At 45.0% G+C, this 24,359-nt stretch overlaps 1 long non-coding RNA gene across 6 annotated transcripts in view; it reads left to right on the top strand.

The window, feature by feature from the left end:
* LOC115611383 overlaps positions 1 to 24,359 on the top strand; it is a 55,028-nt gene that overhangs the window by 20,853 nt on the left and 9,816 nt on the right. For 5 of the 6 annotated variants that reach the window (XR_003992555.1, XR_003992556.1, XR_003992559.1 and 2 more), the window contains exon 4: positions 23,938 to 24,060. This is a non-coding gene — a long non-coding RNA (uncharacterized LOC115611383). Of the gene's footprint in view, positions 1 to 10,260; positions 24,061 to 24,359 lie in introns of all 6 variants that reach the window. The other variant, XR_003992560.1, reaches the window with a different exon arrangement.

A 24,359-nucleotide genomic window follows, 5' to 3' on the forward strand; every position in this document is an offset into this window, starting at 1 on the left:
TGGAAATCATTAAAGAGGAGGGTGTTGGTTAAAGAAACTGAAGCTTAGGACCTCTCTCTCTAGTAACTCTCAAAATTTCCACTGATGGATTTCCAAATAGCTACACTAAAGCTCTGGAAATCGGAGTATTATTTCCAGAGGACATATTTAAGCCTGATGCTCACAAGACAAGCTGTTGGTTGCATGAAATAAATCCCTGCAGTTCAGTCCCCTCTCTGGGTTAACTCGCTCCCTCAGTGAAAAGCTGGGAATGCCAGATTGCCAAGTGGGTGGAAAAAGGGAGAGAGAATTGGTCTGATGAGCTGAGGAGTCCCCATCCCCTGGTGTAATCCACGCAGCACCCTCCCTGCCCAGCATGGTGCTTCCAGGAAGGATTCAAGCTTCCAACACCTCAGCATTCCTGCCCAGGGACATGAAACAAGATCAGTAAAAAACCTGTTTACTACAGCATGGTCTAGTTTTCTGATCCCAACAGATTGCTGTACATTGGGTGTGAAACTCCCTAATGTTTGAGTAATGATGCTGGAACCTCTTTCACTGACAGCTCTGAGCAAAGCACTTTCTGAGGTTACATAAAGGCCTAAAAAGCGAGCTAACCCCAAACCTTCATTGTGCAGCAGATCTGAGTCCTGTGAAGTCTGGGTGTTGCCAGATTTTAAAGTTGTGCTGCTACCTTATATAAATACTCATAAATACTTACAGTAAGTGTCCTAAAAAGATCTTTAACTCTGAGTGAGCTGCAAGAAGGTGTTGCAGGGCTGCCCCATCTCTGCCGGCAGAGATGGTAACGTTGTGGTTTTCACTTTGGGTTTGGTCCACTTTGAGAAAGAAAGGAGAGAGACACGAAGGCCAGGTTGGACGGGGCTTGAGCAACCTGGTCTATAGTGGAAGGTGTCCCATGGCAGGGGGTTGGAACTGGATGAGCTTTAAGGTCCTTTCCAACCCAAACCATTCTGTGATTGAGCGGCATGCAGTGCACTGGCCTGCTCCATAGAGAGAGCTGGTTCCCTTCAAGTCCACCCTGAATTGCAGATATCGGGGATCACATCCCAGGCAGAGGAACAATACTACTTCCATTTCTGATGTCCACAAAGGGGGCAGAGACCTTTCCTTGTGCTTCTGTGCTCTAGTCTGGTGCAGCAACAATTATAAATCACATTTATAAATTCCACCCGGGTGCTGCAGCCCTTGCTCTGAATCTCAAAATGTATTTGAGATTTATTGGCATTGTGCTGCTTTTGACATAAAGGATGTGGGGGACAAAGAGCAGGAGCTTCTGTGCTATAAGGAAGCACATAAAAACCCGTCACACGCTTGTAATTTCATGCCTCTAGATGTTGTTATCCAAACGTCATTGTACTCACAACTATTGTGTGCATTAAATCTGATGTGTAAAATACTACTTGGTGTTAAAAACACGATAGTAGCATGAATGGCTAGGAGAGCTCTTGTTAGCTCTTATTGTCTTGTCCTTGGTCTGACTTAAGGCAGAAAATCAAGCTTACTGCATTTAAAATGCTTTCAGGAAGATGTGCTTAAGTAAATAGATGTCTTTATTTTCAGTATTTGAAGAGGCACATAAAGAGAAGGGGGGTTGTATAAAGGTGAAGGCCATGTGATGGAGCTTATTAATGCATATTAAAAATTGCCATGGATTTATTTTTTTGGCAGAATTGAATCAGGGTCCTAAAGGACCCGTGACATTTTTCAAACAAAGTACCTGTTATACCCTTTGTTGTTGTTGCTTACTCTAAGCTAGGTGAGGAACCAGCGCTAAATCACAGCCGTACCCGCGTTTCCGCTCCTTGGAGAGAGCAGAGGAGAGGGACAGGGCACCTGAGCAAAGGGAAAATGTAGAAGAGGAAAAGCACAGGGCGGAAATACCAGAGGAAGGGAAGAAACAGGGGAAAAAGCAGAAAAGAGAACCAGAGAGGCAAGGGAATGAAAAGGAACAGAGAGGGAAAAAGGGTAGAAAAATTAAAACACCATGACAGAAGATGAAGTAATGTCGTATCTGGCTGCATATTGGGCTGCAGGTCCCCTTTTCTTCTGGAAGGAGAGCTATCTGATGTGTCTTGTTACTGTCAAAAGGAAAAAATCAGTTGTTGTGATTTAGAGGAGCTAAGTATTTAAAATAAAATATACATTCCGTGCTTTCCCACACCGATTCAGCGATAACCGGGCAACTCGAATCAATGCGCTCTTATCAAAGCCCAGAGATTGTATTTTTAAGGTGTTTATAGACTATCTCTGCACTCATTGTGCCCTCTCACAATTACAGATGGGGACGATGAAAACACATGTTCCCATGCAATTGGTTGCTGCTACCTTCTAAAAAGCCAAAGCCAAATGAACTTCAATAAGTAACTAATAGCGTCTTTGTGAAAAGCAACCTGAGGAGTTTTGCCTTACTACTGGCAGTGGAAGCAGACCTCTCGAGGAGAATAAGCCTTCCTAAAAAGCCAGGTTTAAGATAAGATTTGAAGGAGTTTGACTCAGCATTTCCAACCTGATGCAAATGAATTGTGGACCTGGGCTGGACAAGCGTTAAGAATACATCTTCCATAAATCTTTACATTGTGTTTGGAGAGACCGGTAATCGGAAACATCAGCTGTGCTTGCACAAAGAGCAGAGCAGAGCTCTGATAAATGCACTGATCCCAATTTGTGCATCGCTTTCCGAGTCATCAAAGCCATTTTAAAATCAATATGTTATGCTTAAATGGGAGGCCATGTGTCCCTTGCTGGGCAGGAAGAACCCATTGAGCCTGTGCAGGGAGAGTTAACATCCTAGTTTTGCAGTGTCTTGTACAAACCAGAGAATATAAAGAATATTCCAGGAAAGCCATAAAGGGAGATGACGCAGGAACGGTTTCTGGGATGTTAAAAATACAGTTTATGCTTATGAGCTGCTGTGTGAGCCTGACTGCAGTGGCTGACTCGGGGTGATGCTGTGTGGATGACAAGGGAGAGCTTCACAAATGTCAGGAGTGCAGAGCTGAGTCCCCAGCAGCTCCTGCAATTTTAACATGTAAGGAGGCCAGAAGACAGCTCGGTGCAGTGATGATAATGCAATGCCACTAATGTATGTAAAGATGCGTCTGAGAGCATCAGTGGGTCTGCCAGCAGCACTTTGCTGGACACCACAGTGATCAAATCTGGGTAGGGGCTGCAGGCCTAAGTACAGGTCTGTGGGATCAAGCCACTAGTTTTTAATGGGCTTGAGCCCTTCTTAAATAAACCTTCATTAGGGTGGCACCGCTAAGTCTGCTTCCTACCGAGCAGCAGGAAGGCAGAAAGAGCATCTACAACAGTAATAGTTTATCACAAATTGATTTTAAGGCTGGAATAACAGGAAGCTTAGAGAGGTTGGATGAGGGGTGAAGGGTTGGGAAGAAAGAGGTAGAAACAGAGAGGGACAAAGCCCAGCTGGCTGCGGGTGAAGGAGGGATGTGTCTTCTCTGTTTTCTTCTGTCAGCTGAAGCACACACCCCCCCACATTGCAAGCAGGAGATCTGAATGCTTGTGGTACACCTACAGCACCATTCTCACCTTCGTACCCTGTCTGTAGTGCCAGGCGAACAGGGCGAACTGGGTACGCTGCCCTTTACACCCTTCCAACATCCCACTCCACAGCTGGGACCCACTGCTGGGTTGTTCAGGCTGTGATTTACTGCAGGATCTGCTTAAGGAGCTTCATTGTGGTCTCCAATTTCCAGAGATGATTTTTTAGTCTGTCCAAAATACACCTGCAACATCTCAGACCTGTCCATGTCTTTTATTTTGCCTCCTGGGTATAAAGTAGTGTGGCTTTTAGAACGTATCTGAATACGGGGGTTTAGTAGCTTGGATTGCTTTTATATGTTTATGATGAAAGTAACAGCCTCTTAAAAGAATGGGTTATTGATCATGGGAAGACAGTAGATGTTTTTTAACTTTAGAAGAAGAACCACAAATCCAATTATATATAAATATATTTTATTTAAAGGCATTTTATTTTATTAAGAACACTATATCTGGTGTTTACAGAAATGGAATACATCTTGTTTTTTCAGATGAGGGTACAGAGGAAACCATGGTGGGAGTCAGCCCTTCTCACTCAGTGAGTGCACTGATGTCAAGAAGTCAAAATTAGACTCTTCCCAGATTGCATAAACTACTGAAAGATTCAAAAGTAAGGATTTGGAGGGCTGTAAAATTCCCGTTTCAGCTGAGAAACTATCTGCAAGAGTTGTGATCTTTTGCACAGACACACACGGTGCATTCTTTCTTGACTGAAAATTTAGGACTACCATCATGTGTGCCTATATGCACACCAATACATGTATGATGTGTAGCTGAGCATGTATAGCAATGTGTGTGTATATGTTTCTAAAGCTGTATGCATACTGCAGTGCGTTATGAAGATCCAAAAGTGCTTTTGGCCACACAGTCTGTGCCATTTCTGAGTATGCTGAGTCCTGCTGGTGCCTGTAGCAGCTTCTCCCACTGTCCTGCTCGGTGTGTGATGGTGAAGCGCAGCAGAAACTCCCTCCCTGACCTTCTTGTGACCGGGTGCCTGAACGTGGGGACTGGTTTGCGTGTTCCAGAACAGCAGCTCTGCCAGAGGTGACCATGGGGATGTGAGGACAGTGGCCTGAGCCTCGTGAAGCAGAGAAGAGCTGCCTTTAGCCTTGAGTTTGCACCTTCCACCATTTCCAGAGGCTAAGCAGGAAACTAGTCCTTCCCTGAGAGAAGTCAACCAAAGAGGCTTTATGGATTCAAGGAAGCTGGCGGGACTGTGTGAATGCCAATGGTCTTTGTCATGAACCAGATCTCTTCGAGCTGGATGGTTCTGTCGATTAAATCCCATCCCTTCAGAAGACAGGAACAAAATCACCATTTTATAATGTTTTGGCAAAGCAAAATATTTTTATTTGCTGGCAAGGGTTTAACTTGTGTGTGGCCATGCTTCCCGCCTAGGGTGGCAAAGAAAGAGACTTCACTAGTGAAATGCTGCCTTGCCAGCCTGTGTTACCCCAGTGATAAAGTGCTCCAGCTACAGAAGTCACCTTCTGTGTTCAGCTGAGCTCAACTGGAATCATGCTCTGTAGCTGTGCCATTAAGTGACTCTGAAGACATTACGGTGCAGAGCTGTGCGTGTGTATTTCAAGCGATAATAAAAACTCACCAGATGAATTGAAGGAGCACAGCTTTTCATTGCAGCAAGTTGGGACCGGATAAGCAACTCCATCATTGTGCTAAGGCAGCAGATGCACTCGGTGTTTGGAGGAAATGGTTCATGACCTGATGATGCTTCCCAAGGGATGCAGCCAGGAAACAAAGACGCTGGGGGCCCCTCGGGTGGGAGCAACACCGGCGGGGAGGGCGAGGGAAGCAGGAGGAGCAGACAATGGGAGAGAGCAAGGAGAAAGGTGCGGTGCAAGCAGAAAAACCCTTTGCCGTGCTTCAGGCTCGCTCTTGCGCTCAGAGCTGTGGGACAGAAGGTAATAGCTAAGGTAAGAGCCCCTTCCTGAAGACCAGCAGAGCACACCAGGAGGGTGCTGCAGCCACTGTCTCTGCAGTAAAAGTGAGGACCAAGGCCACCATCAGCATGGGCACAGACTGCAGTGGTCAGGTCCAAGATCTGCATTGCTCTGGGACCTCCAGCAGGTCCCTGGAGCAGGGGGAGCCTCTTGCCCCACATGAGGACTACAACCTCCTGGACACCAGGCAGGAAGCTCACTGAACAACCATATTAAAGTGGATCCCTGGCCAAGTGCATGCTGATGGGGTGTTACTGGGGTATTTCAGTTCCTGAGCAGCCAGCCCTGAGAGTACATGGGTGCTGGTGCCCAGAGTGTGGTGCGTGGGGGGAAACACAAGGGTCAGAGGCAGAGCTGGCTCCCGGCTGCCCCTGCACAGGGGAGGTCTGAGCTGAAGGTGTGCAATCCTGGCAGGGGCTTTGCCATTTCCCACAGCACCCTCCTCTTGAGCCCCCCATGGGCAGCATCCTGTTGCTGTCACAGGGGGGCAGGGGCACGTGGCCGCACCAGTGTGCAAGCACAACAAAACCCTGCATGTGTCCTAGAACCATGGAATCAGCGGGGTTGGAAAAGACCTTTAAGCTCATCCAGTCCAACCGTTGCCCAGCACTGCCAAGGCCACCACTAACCCATGGCACTGAGGGCCTCGGCTACACGGGGTGTGAACACTTGCAGGGACGGTGACTCCAGCACTGCCCTGGGCAACCTGTTCCAATGCCTGAGCACCCTCTGGGGAAGGAATTGTTCCTCATCTTCATCTAAACCTGCCCTAGAGCAGCTTGAGGCCGTTTCCTCTTGTCCCATCCCTTGTTCCTTGGGAGCAGAGACCAGCCCCCTCCTGGCTCCATCCTCCTGTCAGGCAGTTGCAGAGAGCGATAAGGTCCCCCCTGAGCCTTCTCTTCTCCAGACTAAACCCCCCCAGGTCCCTCAGCCGTTCCTCATCACACTTGTGCTCCAGGCCATGTAGAGCAGTGGCTCCCACCCTTCCAGGAAGGGTCCCCAGCACACAGCGATGGGCATCAGCATGGCCCAGTCTGTGCCTGCAGGGCACCAAGGCATCTGAACCCACACTTGAGGAGCTCTGCAGCAGCTCTGATAACCCAGCTAAGGGTTTGCCCCCCTTGTCCCTGCATCAAACGAAATCAACTCAGCTGCACTGGTGTGAGAGAGTGAATACATTTTAAAGCAATACCTGCAAGATGAAGGTGCAGCAAATGAAGCTATAAGCGTTGCTAACAGGCTGCACCGACAATGGTGTTGCCTGCTGCTGTCACCCGGGGGTTTAAAGACAAGGAAGTGAAATAAAGCTGGTTTTGTTGGAAAGGATTATGGTTTCTGCACCACTGCTCCATCCCCTATATGGTTCCTGTTTCCCTGTGTCCTGCTGACCTGTCCCACCTGAGCTGCCTCACCAGGGAGCAAACCTGCGGCTGCTTTGGAGGCTGCTGGGGCATGGGAGGGGGAACCAGAGGAGGCAGCAGCAATGGGAGGGGATGAGTGTGGCCTGGGGAAGGCAGCAGGAGATAAAGCAGCTCTGTGAAGCAGGGGCTGAGGCTGGTGTGATGCTGTGACGAGCTGTGGCGCCTCAGAGGACTTGTCCCATGCCGAGGGTGGGTTCCCGTCACTTTGACTCGTTTCAGTGTGTGCAAGTGTGCGTGCTGAGCCCAGAGACCAGCCACTGCTGTGTTTTCCCACAGTTGTGGCAGTCTCTGCTGCCCTGTGATTTGCAATATGTGTTTTATGACTCACATAAACTCATGCTTTCGCTGCCTCAGGGAATTTCACCCCAGGAAGCACTGAGCTCGCTTGTCTTCCTTCACATCCATAGGCACAAACACCTTGGGCAGTTTTTCTGCTACTGGGATTTCTGTATCGCTCGCTTTGGTTAGGTCCTTCTTTAAGAAGTTAAACCTGTCACTGCAAGTCCATTGACTCTCCATAGAATGTTTCTTTCTTTCCTGAGGTCCTTTTGATAATCAGTTGGCATATTAGCACTGTTAGAATCACAGAATCCACTAGGTTGGAAAAGACCTTTAAGATCATCCAGTCCAACCGTTGCCCAGCACGGCCAAGGCCACCACTAACCCATGGCACTGAGGGCCTCGTCTGCATGGTGAACACTTAGCATCCATCCAGCTTCTAGCTTTAGTATTATTGTGTAATGCACTTCCTTTTGTGCTACCTGAAGCTCATAAGGCATCTATCAGTTTGATTCCTGACGGGGGAGAAGGTATCTGTAATCTGTGTTTTGTGTCTCTTAAAAGGACTAGGAATCCCAAGTGTGGTAACTTGTGGGTTTTTGTCTTGGAGAATTAGGATGTCTTTGCATTACTGAGCAGGCAAACACTGAGCAGTGCTTGATCAATACGAGGCATTGCCAGAGGTGTGGTATAGTCTACTGCAGCTGACAGTAAGTGTTGCTATAGGCTATGGAACTAGGAATATGAAATGCCAAACGGCAGTAATAATTCATGCATCCTGGGACATATAAAACCAACAGCATGTCAATAGCTGTGGCACGCTCTGCAGAAAATATGCAGGATTTAGATGTTGCAGGAGCCTGTGTTTTATTTTAAACCATGCTTTCCTTGGCAAAAATACAGAGTTTCCCCATTTGTTAAAAGCATGCATTTTTGGTTTCATGTTGCTACTTTTCTATCAAGATTCTAAGAGCCGTGCGGCTCAAAAGGGGGCCTGACATTCAAAAAGCAAAATATATGTATTTATTGAAGAAAACCACATAAAAGATTTATAAAACAGAGGATGCAATGCTACTTGAGATTCATGGGCCTTTTCACGATTCATAAAAGTGTATATGGTTCTCATGTTGGCTTCAGAGGGAATCAGACTTTGCTAGATAGGTTACCCAGGAGGTCTCTGGCACTGCCTTAAAATGAAACTTATTACAATCACTTTGCATTTTACTTGGATTATTTTGTAAAATAAGGACTTCTCCAGTATTTATCCTCTTAAAAAAAACCCTTCAGGATAATTAATATTGCTTGTCTCTTCTGAAAAGATACTGGGGAGGATGAGTTATTGCAGCTGGGAAGGTACAGCAGCCGTAGGAAGGGAGACTGTCTGTCTAAAACACGTTCTCCCCTGTGCCACTATGGCACTGCTGCCTGGGAACCTAAAGGTGATGAATGCATGTCGCTTCTGATTATATGAATATAGGTCTTAATGTACAGGTAATATTTCTAAGAGAATGGAAAATAGTTTAAAAAAGGGAGAAAGCATCACAAAGAAACCCACCATACATGAATTAAATCTTCTCCTGTGAGAGGCTGAGAATGCAAATCCATATAGATCGCCTGCTCTTCCATGTGACAGCAAACCCTTTACTTCAGAGTTGCAGTTGCCTATTCTTTAATGGGAAAACATCTTAAATATAATATCTGTTTTTGAAGACCATCAAGTGATTTTGATGGAGTGGACTGCACCTACCTAAACAGGCACTAATAGATATTTAAGCCCATCTTGCTGAAGCTAGAGTGTGACAGAGAGGATGATTAAAAAACTTAATCCTGCTAACTGTCTGAGACCTATGAAAAGGGATGTCTTTGTTCTGAGCAGAGCATCTTGGCTCGTTCTGCTCCTTCAGCTTGGTTTGGAGGAGGAGGTATTTTACAGTCCTGCCATGATATTTGGCAAACTTAAAGCTCTCACAGCTGATCCTGCTTCTGTTTGTATTAAAAGAATGTCTATGGAGCTTATATTATGGGGGGGGAAACCTGCTATCTCTACTTATTGTATTTTCATTGTCTCTTTTCTGATGCCTGTACTGTTTGCCAGCAGCCCAGGGGCCACTTTGATGCTTGCTTTGATGCCATGGTTGATCGTGTTGCACAGTTGAGCCGACATTTTTCCTTTCGAATCAGAGCTGGCATACTGGGTGGGGAAAAAAACCAATAAAGCTTTCCTATAATTCTGGTTATCTCATAGAGTCTGCATTTGTTACAGCTGCTGAGGTGCTGGAAACTGGTGCTCGTAAATACCTATGTATATTCTGATTTGGTTTTGGTCTCAGAGATGTTTTTGCCTGCTTCTGTTCTTTCACCCCTGGCCACTCATGCTTGTGTACCTGAATGCCGAGTGGATATTGCCTCGGGAAGACACCAGCCTGCATGTGTTACCTGGATTATGTGCATGGCACAACCTACACCCTGTTCACTCTTCTTGCTCTAAGGGATTAACATCCAATCAAGAAATACAAACTAATACAAGCAATTCACCCAGGGAAGTGTAAGCAGCCAAAATAACCAGAACATTAATACTGGCAGCAGCCAAATAGGGCAGCGTGGCTGGGTTTGAGTGTGCTGTGTGATGTCCACCTCTGTCTCGCTGCTCTTGAAGGTATACAGCTTCACCATAGAATCAGAGAACCAACCAGGTTGGAAAAGACCTTCAAAATCATGAAGTCCAACCGTTGCCAAGGTTGGACTAGCTGCCAAGGCCACCACTAACCCATGGCACTGAGGGCCTCGGCTACACGGTGTGTGAACACTTCCAGGGACGGTGACTCCAGCACTGCCCTGGGCAGCCTGTTCCAATACAAGACTTTCTGGTGCCCACAGAAAGATTCACTTGCTGGCCCCCTTCTTTGCCCCATGCTCCATGTGGTAATGCCAGGCAGGACTTAGATAATACCTACTTGGCTGTAGCTATTCCTTTTCTCCCTATGTCTCCCAGCCATTTGCGGACTGATGAGGAACCTTCTGTTTCCATTTTACAGATGGAAAAGGAGAGACTTTGAGAGGCCGAGTGATTTGTCCAGGATGATGCAGCAAATCGATGGAACAAAAAGGGATCAGGCCACTCCGTGCAGTTGAGGAGTGCCTTTAACTGCCCCATGGGGTTTTCTAGGGAACGGCATGCAGGTCCCCAAAGAGGCAGCTTCCATTGCAGGAGTGTTCCTCCATTATTTCTGTCCCATTATTGCTGTGAACAATGGAGCAATACAAAATGTATTATTCATCTCTCCTACTCATAAAATCAATACCTATCAAAACACAAATACAATTTAAATCAAAGGGCACTTGTTGAGTGCAGATCCTACTAATTAGGTCTGATTTCCCAACAATTTCTTAAATTATTTATTCAAGGGATGGGTGGCAGCCACTTTACGTGCCCCAGAGTGAATATTATAAACCTCTCGTCATGATACAGCAAATGTGAAGTGTAGTACAATGCAGTGTGATTTGTAACCCTGATGAACTAATGTAATATCAATAGACATCAATCTGTGCAGAAAAAAATCTGTCTCGTCGTAACATCTAATGAGAGATGTCGAAAGCCAATAACCTTGTGAAACGGGCACATCTCGGTGAAGGATACAGCCTGTGCTGCTAGGAAACAAGTAAAAATGTAATACCCACCTGCAGTGGAAGTTACTAAACCACCAGCACCACGAAAGAGGTTTGCATCATGCATGGACATTTGTCAGGAGAGCAGCTCCCTCCAGGCTGGTGCTTAGTTCTGCAAGCAATTCCACTGTAATATCGGAGCCCTTTCTCTTATGCTGGTACTGCTTTGTCTAGCCCCGTAGTTAACACCCAAACAATATTTATTCCAGATCTAGTTAATTACACTTTTAAAGCCTGCAAAGAAAAGAGCCAATGGTTTTGGAGACTTTTGTGTACAAATTAGGAAGCAGCTCTCCTGTACAATGAAAATTCGCATTGCCAGTCATTAATGTTAGATGAGTGTCCTTCGGATTTTAGTCATAAGGATTTTCCTTATGCAGCTTCTTTGGATTTGAATTTTCAAACATACACTCCCATCCATACAGCAGGTCTGAAGATTCCATCACACCAGCCATGTGCCAACTGAGAATCCTTGGTCCTAACATACCAGCATTATACCTACTCACCAAATTGTTTCCTATCAGTGATTCAAAAGAACAGCCTGAAATACCGGCTACATTTTCTCCCCAATTCTTTGAGAATAGATGACTTTAAAAGTGAACATTTTATCATTTCACTTTTTCCTTTATCATCTGACAACAATTTAAGAACAAGTGTAATTTTGAAACCTAAACTAAATAGCGGAGCCTGGAGCTGCTATGACTTCAAAGGCAGCAACGCACAAGAGGCTGAAATGAAAGCATCAGAGTAATTCAGAGCTTAAACTTCTTACCCGGTGCCTTCTCCTCTGGCCTTAATGGTGACCAGGCTCCCAAAAAAGCTGCCAGGAGCCTGAGCAAAAAGCTGCAGTGGTCCAAAATGCCTATGTGCTTCAGCTGCTGCAGGCATTCTGTGATCTTCCTACACCATTGGCAGTACTTAGGTGCAATTGTGCAACCAGGGATGCAAGGCAGAGCCTTAATTCCGGATTTCATGGCATTTCAAAGTACAAGTCAGAATTGTAATGGTATTTAAACCTTCCTTATTAGTTGCACAATGAGTGTCTTTCAGCTAGTGTTCTGCAAAATCCTTCCTGGTGGTATGTAAAAGACACGGGCTGAAAGTCAGAGAGCTGGAAGTTGAATGCTGGATATGTGGAAATGGATCACTGAGCCTGAACTAATGGGAGGAGTAAGGGAGTCTGAAGAAGCACCGTATTAAGATATTGAGGACTAATAAGGGAAGTAGCATGGCACAAAGTATGAAGCAGCATGGCATGAATACATGGGTTACATAGGACAAATTCACCTTTAATTATTCAGCTCTCCTGCTTGTATTTTTGTTGAATTTAATTAATAGAGGTTTGTCTGGCATGTATGAAAACAAAAATCAATCCCAGAGTTTTTAAGGTGTAAGTCTTAGCTACATCAAGTGAAAATAGACAATCCTACATGTAATGTCGTGCGTTTTCTTATTCCAATTAAATGAGATATCTGGAAGGAGCATCAAACATTGCAGCTACTGTTTAGTAGTATTTTCCTTTTCTTCTGCCTAATTCCTTTCACACGTTTAAAAAGTGTGTGATTGTATAGTAGTGACTGCAAAGGTTTCCTGAATTAACACCATGGACTCATTCTAAATGGAGGGTAGGAGCACATCTGTTTCGAACAGCTTTGTAATATGCCTTTTGTGAGTTCAAGCCACATCCAGTCGTGACCACTTCAGTGAGCTCCTACATATACAACTACTATTTGCAATTATAGTAGCCAATGCACCTATAAAATGGCACGAGCATTTTGGTGCACTGAAATAGGTTCCTCTTCTCCCCTCTCCCTTAAGAATTCAGTTAGTGTTAAGTCAATCCCAAAGAAAAGTGTGTGTTCTTCCTCACGGCAGATGTGTTATTCACCGTGTTGGATAGGTATTTTATATTTGGCTTGCATTTCTCTTGAAGAGAGGCATGACATTTTCTGTAATTGTAACTAACCCAATTTTTCCACCATGAATTTTTGTAATTATAGAACATTACTAATATAATTGAAGTAATAAAAGCAAAGCGAACGGCCTAGATTATATCTCTGGGTTGTATCGAAAGGTTTAAAGTGTGTGGTTTTGCTGTACATCACACTGGATATAGTTTGGAAGTGATCACACACGGAAGATACCAGATACCCCATCATCACCAGCTGAGGGGTGTATACCTTTCATATGAGCCTACCTCAAATGACTTCCTTAAATAGGGAAATATGCTGTTTTCCACAAATGTCCTACAGATAAAGGTTTGTACAGCCCACAGGTATCTCCAGTGGGCAAAGTGAAAGTAAAGAAATAGAAACGTGTTCAATTGACAAATTTCTGATGTAACTGATTTTGCCTTAAACTGTGTAAGGATCAAAGAAAAGCTTTGCAGGATAGATCCTCCTTGGAATCATAGAATGGGTTGGGCTGGAAAAGACCTTAAGATCGCCTAGTGCCAACCACCTGCATGGGCAGGGATGCCTCACACTAGACCAGGTTGCTCTTGAACATTGCCAAGGATGGAGCATCCATCATGGTGATAAGGAGGCAGAGGACTGCAGTGGTGCTGCCTGGCCTCTGTTGTCGTACAGTTTGTAATGCATCTGTCCTGTGGAGCAGGAAAATGCTATTATATTTAGTTTTCAGAGGGAGAGCTAAGACAGGGACAGATACCACGGGGCCTATCTGCACACACAAGGGAACTCTGTAAAAGCTGAAGGGTTGAAGAAAGCTGTGTGGAGGCCTTGGCTAACACCCTAAACCATTAGACCATACTCACCAGATTTATGTTGCCAAGTCTGTTGCCACTGAAATCTGAAAGCAAACATTAGCAGCCAAGAGTATCATGCTAATTAATTGCCTCAGGAGGACAGGATTTCCAAGATCTAATGAAAGATGGAATCCAGCTCCCATATGTCCCATTTGATGGCCCAAGAAAACATGCCCACATTTTTCACAGAAACAGTGACAAATGTCCAGCTACTTGTTTCTCAGCTGAATAAAACTAATCTTCAGCCCCAGAGCTGCAAATGGCTGCTCATCATAGAATCAACCAGGTTGGAAAAGACCTTTAACATGATCAGGTCCAACCGTTCCCAGCTCTGCCAAGGCCACCACTAACCCGTGGCACTGAGGGGCTCGGCTACACGGGGTGTGAACACTTGCAGGGACGGTGACTCCAGCACTGCCCTGGGCAGCCTGTTCCAATGCCTGAGCACCCTCTGGGGAAGGAATTGTTCCTCAGCTCCATCTAAACCTCCCCTGGCACAGCTTGAGGCCATTTCCTCTTGTCCTAGCACCCAGCCTGAAAAGCCAGCCCAGGGTCTGTCACACAGGAACTGTTTTGATTCACCATGTCGAAGGCAGCTTCAGAACAGGACAACTGAGCACCAGAGCTCCTCTCTGTGCTGCTGCATCAGCCAATAGACCAGCAGGACCCCATACCTTGCACATAGCCAGTTCATTAATTGGGGGTTGGACTAGATGAACTTTGAAGATCCCATCCAACCCAAACTATTTTGTGATCCTATGAATCTATTATTAAAATGTTAATTTTAATTATTATCTTATTAATCTATTATTAAAAAATAAATTATGCTCTTGAAAAAATACTGTAAAGAGGACAGAAGCATCAATATCAATGCAGTTGGCAGTACGTGCCAGCACTGCCTTGCTGTGCTATGGGCTTAGTTTTGCGTGAACTTGATATTCCCGTAGATGGGATGTTCATGCCAGAAGGACAGTTGGTTGCTGGAGAGGGACTCTTCATCAGGGACTGTAGTGATAGGACAAGGGGTGATGGGTTCAAACTGAACCAGGGGAAGTTCAGGTTAGATCTAAGGCAGAAGTTCTTCCCTGTGAGGGCGCTGAGGCGCTGGCACAGGGTGCCCAGAGAAGCTGTGGCTGCCCCATCCCTGGCAGTGTTCAAGGCCAGGTTGGACACAGGGGCTTGGAGCAACCTGCTCTAGTGTGAGGTGTCCCTGCCCGTGGCAGGGGGTTGGAGCTGGATGATCTTAAGGTCCTTTCCAACCCAAACCAGTCTGGGATTCTATAGCCCCAGGGAGACAGCAGGGACTGGAAAACCTGGGCACTCGCCTAAAGAGGGAGGCCTGTCTGTAGATTATAGCCCTGTTCTGAATGGGGATGTCCTATCTCCACGTGGCTCTAAGGCATATGGAATTGTTCAGCTTGCGTAAATTCGTAATGTTTCTCATATTCATTATTCAAAGGATGTGTCTGTTGCCAAGCTGGTTCTCACTTGCACACATAAGGAAACCTTGTCCTATGTAAAGACCAGTATGCTGCTCTGCAGGTGCTGTGGCTGTACCCACAACCTGCCACGTTCGGGGAGAGGTAGGTGTTAGTCTCCACACACAGGAAGGTGGTCCAGCTCTGCTGATGTGAGGGTTTGATGCAATTCCCAGTTCTGTTTGGATAAAATTATCAGGCTGTTGCTGTGCACGCTTCTTTGTTGTACCATAGAATCATAGAATCAACCAGGTTGGAAAAGACCTTTAAAGGTCATCCAGTCCAACCGTTGCCCAGTACTGCCAAGGCCACCACTAACCCATGGCACTGAGGGCCTCGTCTACATGGTGTGTGAACACTTCCAGGGACAGTGACTCCCTCAGATCTTACCCTGCAGTGTGAATGTGTTTCATGTTTCACAGCAACAGCCCCAGCCCAGCTTTCTTGCCCAGAGGATGGTAGGGAGCATCTCGGTGGCCAACCGAACAGAGGGGAAGCTCAGCGCAAACAGGGAAGCAGCAGGATTGTGGCAGACCCTAGTGTATAACGCAGGTCTTCTGAGCATCCCCTTACCCACCCAACCATCATTAGTATGTGCTAAATGGTCAATTTCTGGAAACACCCCAAATTTTCTTCTTCCTCTTTCATCTTTTCAACATGATCCATGTGAAATTGCTCATCTAAAAAGAGTATCTTGACACCTGGTTTAGTGAAAATGGCTGCAAGGAGAGCAGGTACAAATGGCACGGCGAAGTTTTACCTTAAATAATGAAGAAAATCTATTTTGTTCTATCGACCCTGAGATTGAAGAGCAAAAAAAAAAAATCATAGGAAGGTCAAGGTAAGTAATTGTAACACATAAGGTCTTGTGTATTTCCTCGAGAGCTCTCAGGTTTGTCCAGAAGAATGACATTTCTGAACTTCAATAATATCCACACAGGAGGGCACATCATTTTGACATGTCTCGGTAAATCATTTAACACGATAAGGGCTGCCATTGTGCAGCCTGTGGGATAGACTTAGGCACAGCGTAGTTTTCTGCAACTGGGCTTCAATTTCACTCTAGATTTTGGGTGACATAAAGCTCAAAAGGAGCTCCTGATGCTACTCTCCCAGAGATGAGATCAACACTTATGAGTACATGTTTTGATGACACAGCTGAGAAAATTGAAGTGATTATTATCATGGAAGGACCAAGGTGATAAGTACCATGTTCTGTATGAACAACTGTCAGTCAGAAAAGCCAACAAAGGTCATAATCTGTTATATTAATGTCATAAATGTTATCACACACTGACATCATGATGGTCAACTGGGATTCTTGTGCTTGTTTCTTTATTAAGTGCTGCTCTTCTTAAACTTCTCTGTGTCCTGGTCAGACAAGTTGAGTTTTCATTTTTCTCTCAAAATAAAGGACTTTCAAGATTTTCAGCATGGGTTTTCAGACAGCCGCATCATTTTAAGGGTCTTTTTCAGTTAAAGTAACTGGCTGACGTGTCATAGCAGAATCCAAGACACCATGAACAGAGGAGGGAGGAGAAACCAGCAAACACAGTAATTCCTGACTCTTTAAATAGTCCCCCATTGCTTTATTTGAACTGTTGCCATCACATCTGCATCACTAGGGCGTCTCCAGGCCTCTTGCCCACATGCTGGGGCTGCTCCAGCTGAGGATGAGGAGGAGCAGGATGGCAGAGGTAGGAGCTCCAGTGGTGGCTGCTGCCTGCACCAAGCCAGGACTGTTCCCTGTTGCAAATCACACCCTTGACATTCTTCTTGTTGTTGTTGTTTCAGGGTTTTTTATATCAAATATGAACCAGGGTGATTCTCAGGAGTTTATGGCAGTGGAATGAGAGAGTGTAAATCGTATGTCATGTCTTCTGTGTTGCTGAGCATTTTCACACCCACAGAGAGCAGGCAGCTCAATAGATGTCACCAGTGCATGGCTCCTCTGAATTCACTCCAGGTGAAAGGAGTATCCCCAGGGATGGAGAGAGTGCTCTCTAATGAGACTTTCTTCTTGCCAGCACCAAGGGGGGACTGCATCCATTGCTGACCAGTTAAGAGCCAGGAGTTGTCACGTTGTGTCATGTTGTCATGTTGTGTAAATACATGACTGCTTTAGAGCATGAAGTGTCTGAAGAATCTTGAAGGGGGCTACAAGGGTGCTGGAGAGGGACTCTGCATCAGGGACTGGAGCAATAGGACAAGGGGTGATGGGTTCAAACTGAACCAGGGGAAGGCCAGGTTAGATCTAAGGCAGAAGCTCATCCCTGTGAGGGTGCTGAGGCGCTGGCACAGGGTGCCCAGAGAAGCTGTGGCTGCCCCATCCCTGGCAGTGTTTAAGGCCAGGTTGGACACAGGGGCCTGGAGCAACCTGCTCTAGTGGAAGGTGTCCCTGCCCGTGGCAGGGGGTTGGAATTGGATGATCTTAAGGTCCTTTCCAACCCAAACCTGGGTTGGAAAGGATTCTATGAAATCTGGGATTCTATGAAATCTGTTCCCAAAACAGGCTCCCAAGCGAGCACAAGGGACGTGAGCTCTGAGCCCATCCAAAACCAAAGCCTCATGTCCACACTCACTAACTTTACAAATTCTGCAGAGGAGTGGCATCACCTTGAAATGTGGGTGCATCGGAGGTGACACAACTACCCCGTGAGCACTGGACACTTGGTTTCCAGCGTTTGGGGGAATGTTATGGTAAACTTCAGAAATGAAGAGAAATTTAAGGTGAGTTTTCCCGTCCTATGCAGAGTTCAAAGAGAAAAGCAGGGTAAGTACTGCTGGAAAGTGCCACACTGTATTTATTGAGCATATCAGATAGGAGGTATGGTTTTATGTCAGCCTTAAAATTCAGCATTTCCAGCAGACTCATGCTGATGTATGGGTGCGATAACATTGACGCAGGCAGGAGACAGCCACCAGTGAGTCACTGCAGAGTTTCCTCCAGAAGCTGGCTGTCTACAGCAGACATCCCACTGCACTGCTCATCTAGTCTGGCTTGTAAAAGTCACCAGCTTGGTCTAGCTTGTACAATCTACAAAGAAACCATGTTTGTACCATGCAGGTAGATGTTCAAAGTGAAACCAATACGGGCTAACTTGAATTGGAGAAGATAACTGCAAATCGTTACTTCCAATGAGAGCAGAATGCCTGGAACCACAGGCAGGAAAATACATTTACAGACTAGGAAATTATCTTGGCAAAATAGTGGAATGCTTTGTGCTGCCGCACTGTGTGTTCTGATAGCTGAGGAAATAATACTATGGTGGAAAAGGCTCAGAATTTCAAAGAGAAAAGCTTTCATAGCAGAGTGCTTTCACAGGGGAGACAGAGGAGACTGGCTTTTCTGTGTTAGTTAGGGGGAATACTAAAACCCAAACCAAACAAACAGAAAAAGTAGTTGTTTTTTATGATTTAGACCTACATAGAGTGGCATCCTATGATAAACAAAACCTTTAGCCAATTTCTCTAGTTTATAACATAACCTGCAAAGCCCTTCCTTGTTCATATGAGGTTACTTCTCTCTGTGATTGCAACAATACTCTTGGCCACATGTGTTTTCAGAACTGGCAGCAACAAATCAAGCGGCTAGAGCAGTTTGCATGTTATACAGAAGTTTTCAAGCATGTTTTTAGAGAAAACGCAGCACCCTTTGAAATTTGGGAACGAAAGCTATATACCATAGTGCTGTTTATGATGTCTGTAAAGTGGATGACACCCAAAGTGCTTTTAGGATGCTTCAAGGTGTATCAAAGAGCATTAGCTTCAGCACAGCTGGAAATGTCCCCAGATTCACTTCTGAATACGTACTTCTTATTTCTTATATCCTACTACAGTTAACACAGGCTTGATCATTGTGAATAATCCACAGAGTAAGCCTATTAGGTGAGATTTAGCATCTACATTTTTCTGCTCACATCTGCTTGCCTGACATACGTAATCTGCCAGGATGTCACAGTTTACATCCTATTTTCATTGGAGGATAATGAAACTTGATGGGTGTCTTCATCTCCTGCTCCATCCCTCTAAGAACTGTTTCTGCTTGTCAGCTCCTCCCTACCAGCACTCTTTGGCATGATCCTTAGCCAGGTCCTTTATTAAAGGGGAGTGCACGCAAGGCTTACAGGCAACCACACAATTTATCACTGTGCAAAATGGGTGCAGAAAGTGTTACTTCAAAGACAGTAAGAAAAGAAAAGTGATGTAGTAATTTCCTCACCTGAATGTTGTGGACTTCCTTCTCTCTGCTACAAACACATGAGATACACCAGATACAGAGCTCTGGTGTATCGCTCTTTGAGCAGTAATCAGTCAGCAGGAGCTTTCTGAAGACTTTCTTTTCCTTTTAATTCTTACAAAACTGAACTGGAGGCACTTCAGGAATTTTAGATCAGCTCAGTCCGAGAGGTAAATTAAAATTAGGGAAAATTAGACCATTTCTAATGAGATGGTTATTACACTGGATAATGATGATTATTGGTTCTGCTTAATAAAACTGTCAGCCAATGCAAAATATATATTAAGTGGAATTACATTACATTATATTTCTATCAACGCAGAAATTCAGTGCATTGCTTTCCCACAAACCATGGGCATAACGGAATGTTAGACAGTGCTCCCTTTTCCAAATAAGATGAAACGTGGAGCTTTCAAAACCAGCCTTTAAAAGCCCAGATTTAAAGCCCATTAAATCTAATGTGGTGAAGATTCACGCTGACTTCTGTGCCATGTAGATCAGGACATCACTAAAACGAGCAGCGTTCTCTCCTGTTCTCTGTGCTAAATATCTAGATAATACTACTGTGGTGACTATTTGACAGTATTATTAGCCTGCTAAAGAAAAAACCTCATAGATCACACATTCCCAGCAACCTTGCCTCACTGAGCTCATTGCTTGCCCATTCACCTGCTCTTGTGTTCTGATTTACCTGGCAAATTAGGAGATGGACTCATCGGGTGTACTACACTTTATTTCCAAGGTGAAAACAATGAGGAAAAACTATCTGTTGTTAGCTAAAAAATGAGATGCCGCTGTGCAAAACTCAGCATTGAAGGTGCTTAGAGGTGAGGCAACTCCCCAGGAGCCAGGTTGGACAGGGCCTTGGGCAACATGGTTTAGTGGAAGGTGTCCATGCCCGTGGCAGGGGGCTGGAATTGGATGATCTTAAGGACCCAAACCATTCTATGAGCCTGCTGGCTCTCCAGAGGCTGGGAAGTGAGGACACTCAGCATTTTCTAGTTTAAAAGCAGGACATAACATCAAACCTTGCCTTGAGCAAGGTCTGCTGTGCTGAGGAATGAGAGCCAGCTCTCTGGGAGGGTGACTGCCTGCCTCTGCATCCAGGCCCCATATAGCAGTAAACTGCCAAAGGGGGGGGAAGAAAGAAGGGAGGAAGCCAAGAGCACATTGCTGCTCCCAGACATTCTCTGTGTAGGGTTTCATCTAGTAGGATATGTTTTTGTGGAATATTTTGATATAAACTAAGCAACGTAGAAATGGTGTTTACTGCAGCTACACTAGCAGTGTATTTTGTAGATTCTGAGGGACTAAACAAGCATAACAACTGCATGACTAGATATGCCCCCGTGCCATTTGATCCAGTGAACTGGGGCATGGAGGTGAGCGAGACTTAGAGCACAGATTTCCCTATATAATATTATTTCTTGGAGGAAATAAATGCTTATTACAAACAGCAATGCATTATCTTGAACGAGGATGATAATGTGGTTAATAAGTCACAACACATGTGATTATAAGGTTTTTATCATGCTTTGAAACATCTACTAACCGATACGATTTCTCGTTTTATGAAGCCCATTTTGTCGAGTTCCATAAACAAGGTTCAACAGTCACAATTTCATTAGCATTATATTGTTGCCATGGTAATGTGGTACCAATTCAATTGATGGGCTTTTCATCCTGGGCTTATTATAGAATTGCTCTTCCTGTCAAAGATACATCTATATGGAAACAGCAAACAGACCTTATCATCTGAATATTAGCACCAAATTTCGTCGTATGCTAATTTGGATGGGAACGGAGCATGTTATTGGCACCGGATCCACAACCCATCAGAAACACGATGGAAGTTACTAAACATCACACATGGCAAAGTCACACTCTAAAATTAGGAAAATTACTTGCATTGTTTGCTGCAGTATCTGAATTTGTGATCGCAAAAAGCACTTGGCTCTGCCGTGATCATTCTCTGTAACGCTGGCGGGAGGGCACAGTGCTGCAGGTGGGAATATTAAAGCGGGAAAAAAAGCAGTTACAAACGCTAAGGGATAAAACGTGAGCTGAAGGGATGTTGGTTTTTCTCCTGTTTGCACGTTCTTCAGCATGTTTGGGGGGAAATCGCTGTTAAATACAACGCTTCGGTTACCTGGTCTTTAGAATGGGGATAATGACCCCCTTCCCCCTCTGGTGTATGCCCGATAACAAGTGATAGCAGGTACTGCTAAAACATCGTTATTAAGTGAAGTAGCAATGGCTTTACCAGCTCCAGGAAAATACACTGCACACAGCTACAATTTGAGAGACGTCCCTGGGAGAACGTGGACTCACCCAGGGAAACACAGGAGAGTTGGCAAGAAAGAGCAGGCAGCAGAACATGTGTGCTTATGAAGGAAAGATACTCACATCATTACAAAATCATGCCAGTTTGTAGGGGTTTTAAAAATAAAGACTATTGTAGGCTACAGGACAAGTGTCTGCAGCAATCTGAGCAAGGAGAGCAGCAATACAATACAAGGCAACAGCGGGGTGCCTTGTTTATTGTATGTTGAAACGTTTTCTTGTATATTTTCACTGGGTTTTGATGATTGTTTCCTATTTAGATAGGAAATATCTTTTTCCATCCTGACACATAATGTTCAGTCTATCATTTCTTAGCTTAATCATGTTGCGTCCTTTGCAGCCGCGAAGGTAAATTACAGGCAGGATAGTATTCCACATAATCAAAGATGTGCTCCATTTTACATGATAAGTTTTGTCTGATTTAAAAGGCAGCATCTTCTCCAGCTGAAAAGGAAAGAGAAACCTTCGCTTGCAGCTAAGAACACCTCAGAGGAGAGGCTTCTCCTCCATTAGGATCTGATCGTTCATACAAAAACCTGACCATTGTTACTACTATTATGTCTTTATTTACTTTCACCCTGATAGAGCCACAGGACCCAGCTGAGACTGGCATCTACTTGTGCTAAGCACAGCAAAGCCACACAGAGAGCCACGCTCCCTTCTTTAGACAAATTATAAGCTTAAGAGGCACGAGAAAGACCAGAGAGGAAAGAAAAATAGAGAGAGGTGGGGAGAGCCAGCTTAAATCCCTGGCTAAAGGTCAGGGTGGCAGAAGCAGAGCAGATCTCCAGCCTGGATTTCCTCCATTGGGATGCTGCCCCACTGGGCTGAATGGGATATTTAGAGCTATCCTCCCCCAAATTCAGAGGATTCAGACCCTAACCATACACAGAACCACACAGAAATTAGCTTTCCCCCCCTCATTTCAATGCCTGCACCTATGTTGCTGAGCAGGGGCAGGCCGAGGCAAAGCTCAAAGTCAGCTGTGCAGCCCACCCGTATTACCTATTAAAACACCTTCAGGCTGGCTTCAGGGCAACCCTGTTAATCCTCCCAGGGACAAAGGCTCAGGAATACCCTGTGTTTCCGAGCATGTTCAAGGGCAGCGGGGTCAGGGTACCTGCCAGAGGAATATTAATGGGTTTCCACACCACATCCGAGGCAGCAGGGATCAGCCTTTCTGCCTCTGTGGTAGGGACTTCCAAACACAAGCCTGAACAGATGGAGGGAGGAGCGGGGAGAGTGAGATTTCGGTCACGGGAGCAAAAAGTCAGTATTGCACCAGGATTTGAAGGCTTTGATCACAAGAAATACGATGTCTTAGATGAGGAAAGCGTTGCCTTGGAGTTTTTCTTGCTTTCTCCCTCTCTCTTAAAAACCTGTATAATGTAAAACTGTTAAACTGGGGGAGGAGACGTTCATCTTCTGATCAGTAAATACTTCCTTTTGCTGTGTGGTGCCTGCTGACTTTACTGCTGCTGCAGCCTTTTACAATGCTTCCAGGAAATCTCATTAGAGTTTAACTTTATTTTCTTTTATTATTAAGGAATCTGAGGACAGTTTCTAATAATCCCGATTTAACTTTTTAATAAAACCTGCAAATAATATGCCTGCATGGATTTGATCTCATATCCATAGCTGATAAAAACTCTGATCTGTAGTCAAATTCATTAGCCAGGGCTCTGTTGTCATCATATTGATGACTATAAAAGCTGGCAGCTTTAAAACTGCAATATTAGAGCAAGGCTGTATTTTTGTTTTCTAACGGTTTTGTGTTTTCCATTCAGTATGGGTGAAGATTAAGATTTCACATGCAGAAGTAATATCCATTATGATGGGATTGTCCATGATGAATTGAGTGGGACATTTGCTTAATTAAAAGTATTTATCTTAGATGATTTAAGAAGTCTGTCCTACTATGGAACTGATGATGTAAATGAGTTTCCTTTAATCAGTTCACTACTGAGGACTCTCCTTAGACTGAAGAGAGGAAGAAAAAGGTAAGAGGAGAGTGAGCAGGGCAGGGTGCAGGAGAGCAGAGCTGCTGTGGCTGGGGAATTTGGGCAGAGAATGGGGAGCAGAGCCAAGGCAAAGGGCAGAGATATAGGAAGTGCTCTGACCTGCGCCCCTGGGTGATTTTAGGCATCTGTTTATAACAACATACCTTTAAGGGAGAGCCCTAACTGGTGGAGTGTTTCAACCTATTTCAATGTTACAGCCTAAGTCTCCTGGACTAGCCCATCTTCCTTCCTCACCATGCCAAATGACCCATGGAAAGCTGTAGATCTTCAGTCTGTGGGGACAACCGAACATCGGCAACTTCTGGGAATGCTGCTGCAAGGTAGGGACACATTTAACTCCTTCACACAATCTCCTCAGCTCAGGTGTGCTGCTCACATCAAAAAACTCATGATTCCCGCTGTAGAGACCTACTTGTGTGCTTCTCGGAACACCCTCCTGCCTGGAACAACCTGACCTTCCACCAGCCAGACACACAAAACACCCAATAACTACTTTTGGCTGAGGCTGTTGGATGAAATCTTCATAGGTAGAGCCAAGAGGACAGTCAAGAAATATTTCTCTTCTTCATGCCATGACTTGTTTTCTCATTATTTCTTCTTTTTACACTCCAGGCGTTTT

The sequence above is a fragment of the Strigops habroptila genome, chromosome 8 (genome assembly GCF_004027225.2).
Source record: "Strigops habroptila isolate Jane chromosome 8, bStrHab1.2.pri, whole genome shotgun sequence".
Taxonomy (NCBI): Eukaryota; Metazoa; Chordata; class Aves; order Psittaciformes; family Psittacidae; genus Strigops; species Strigops habroptila.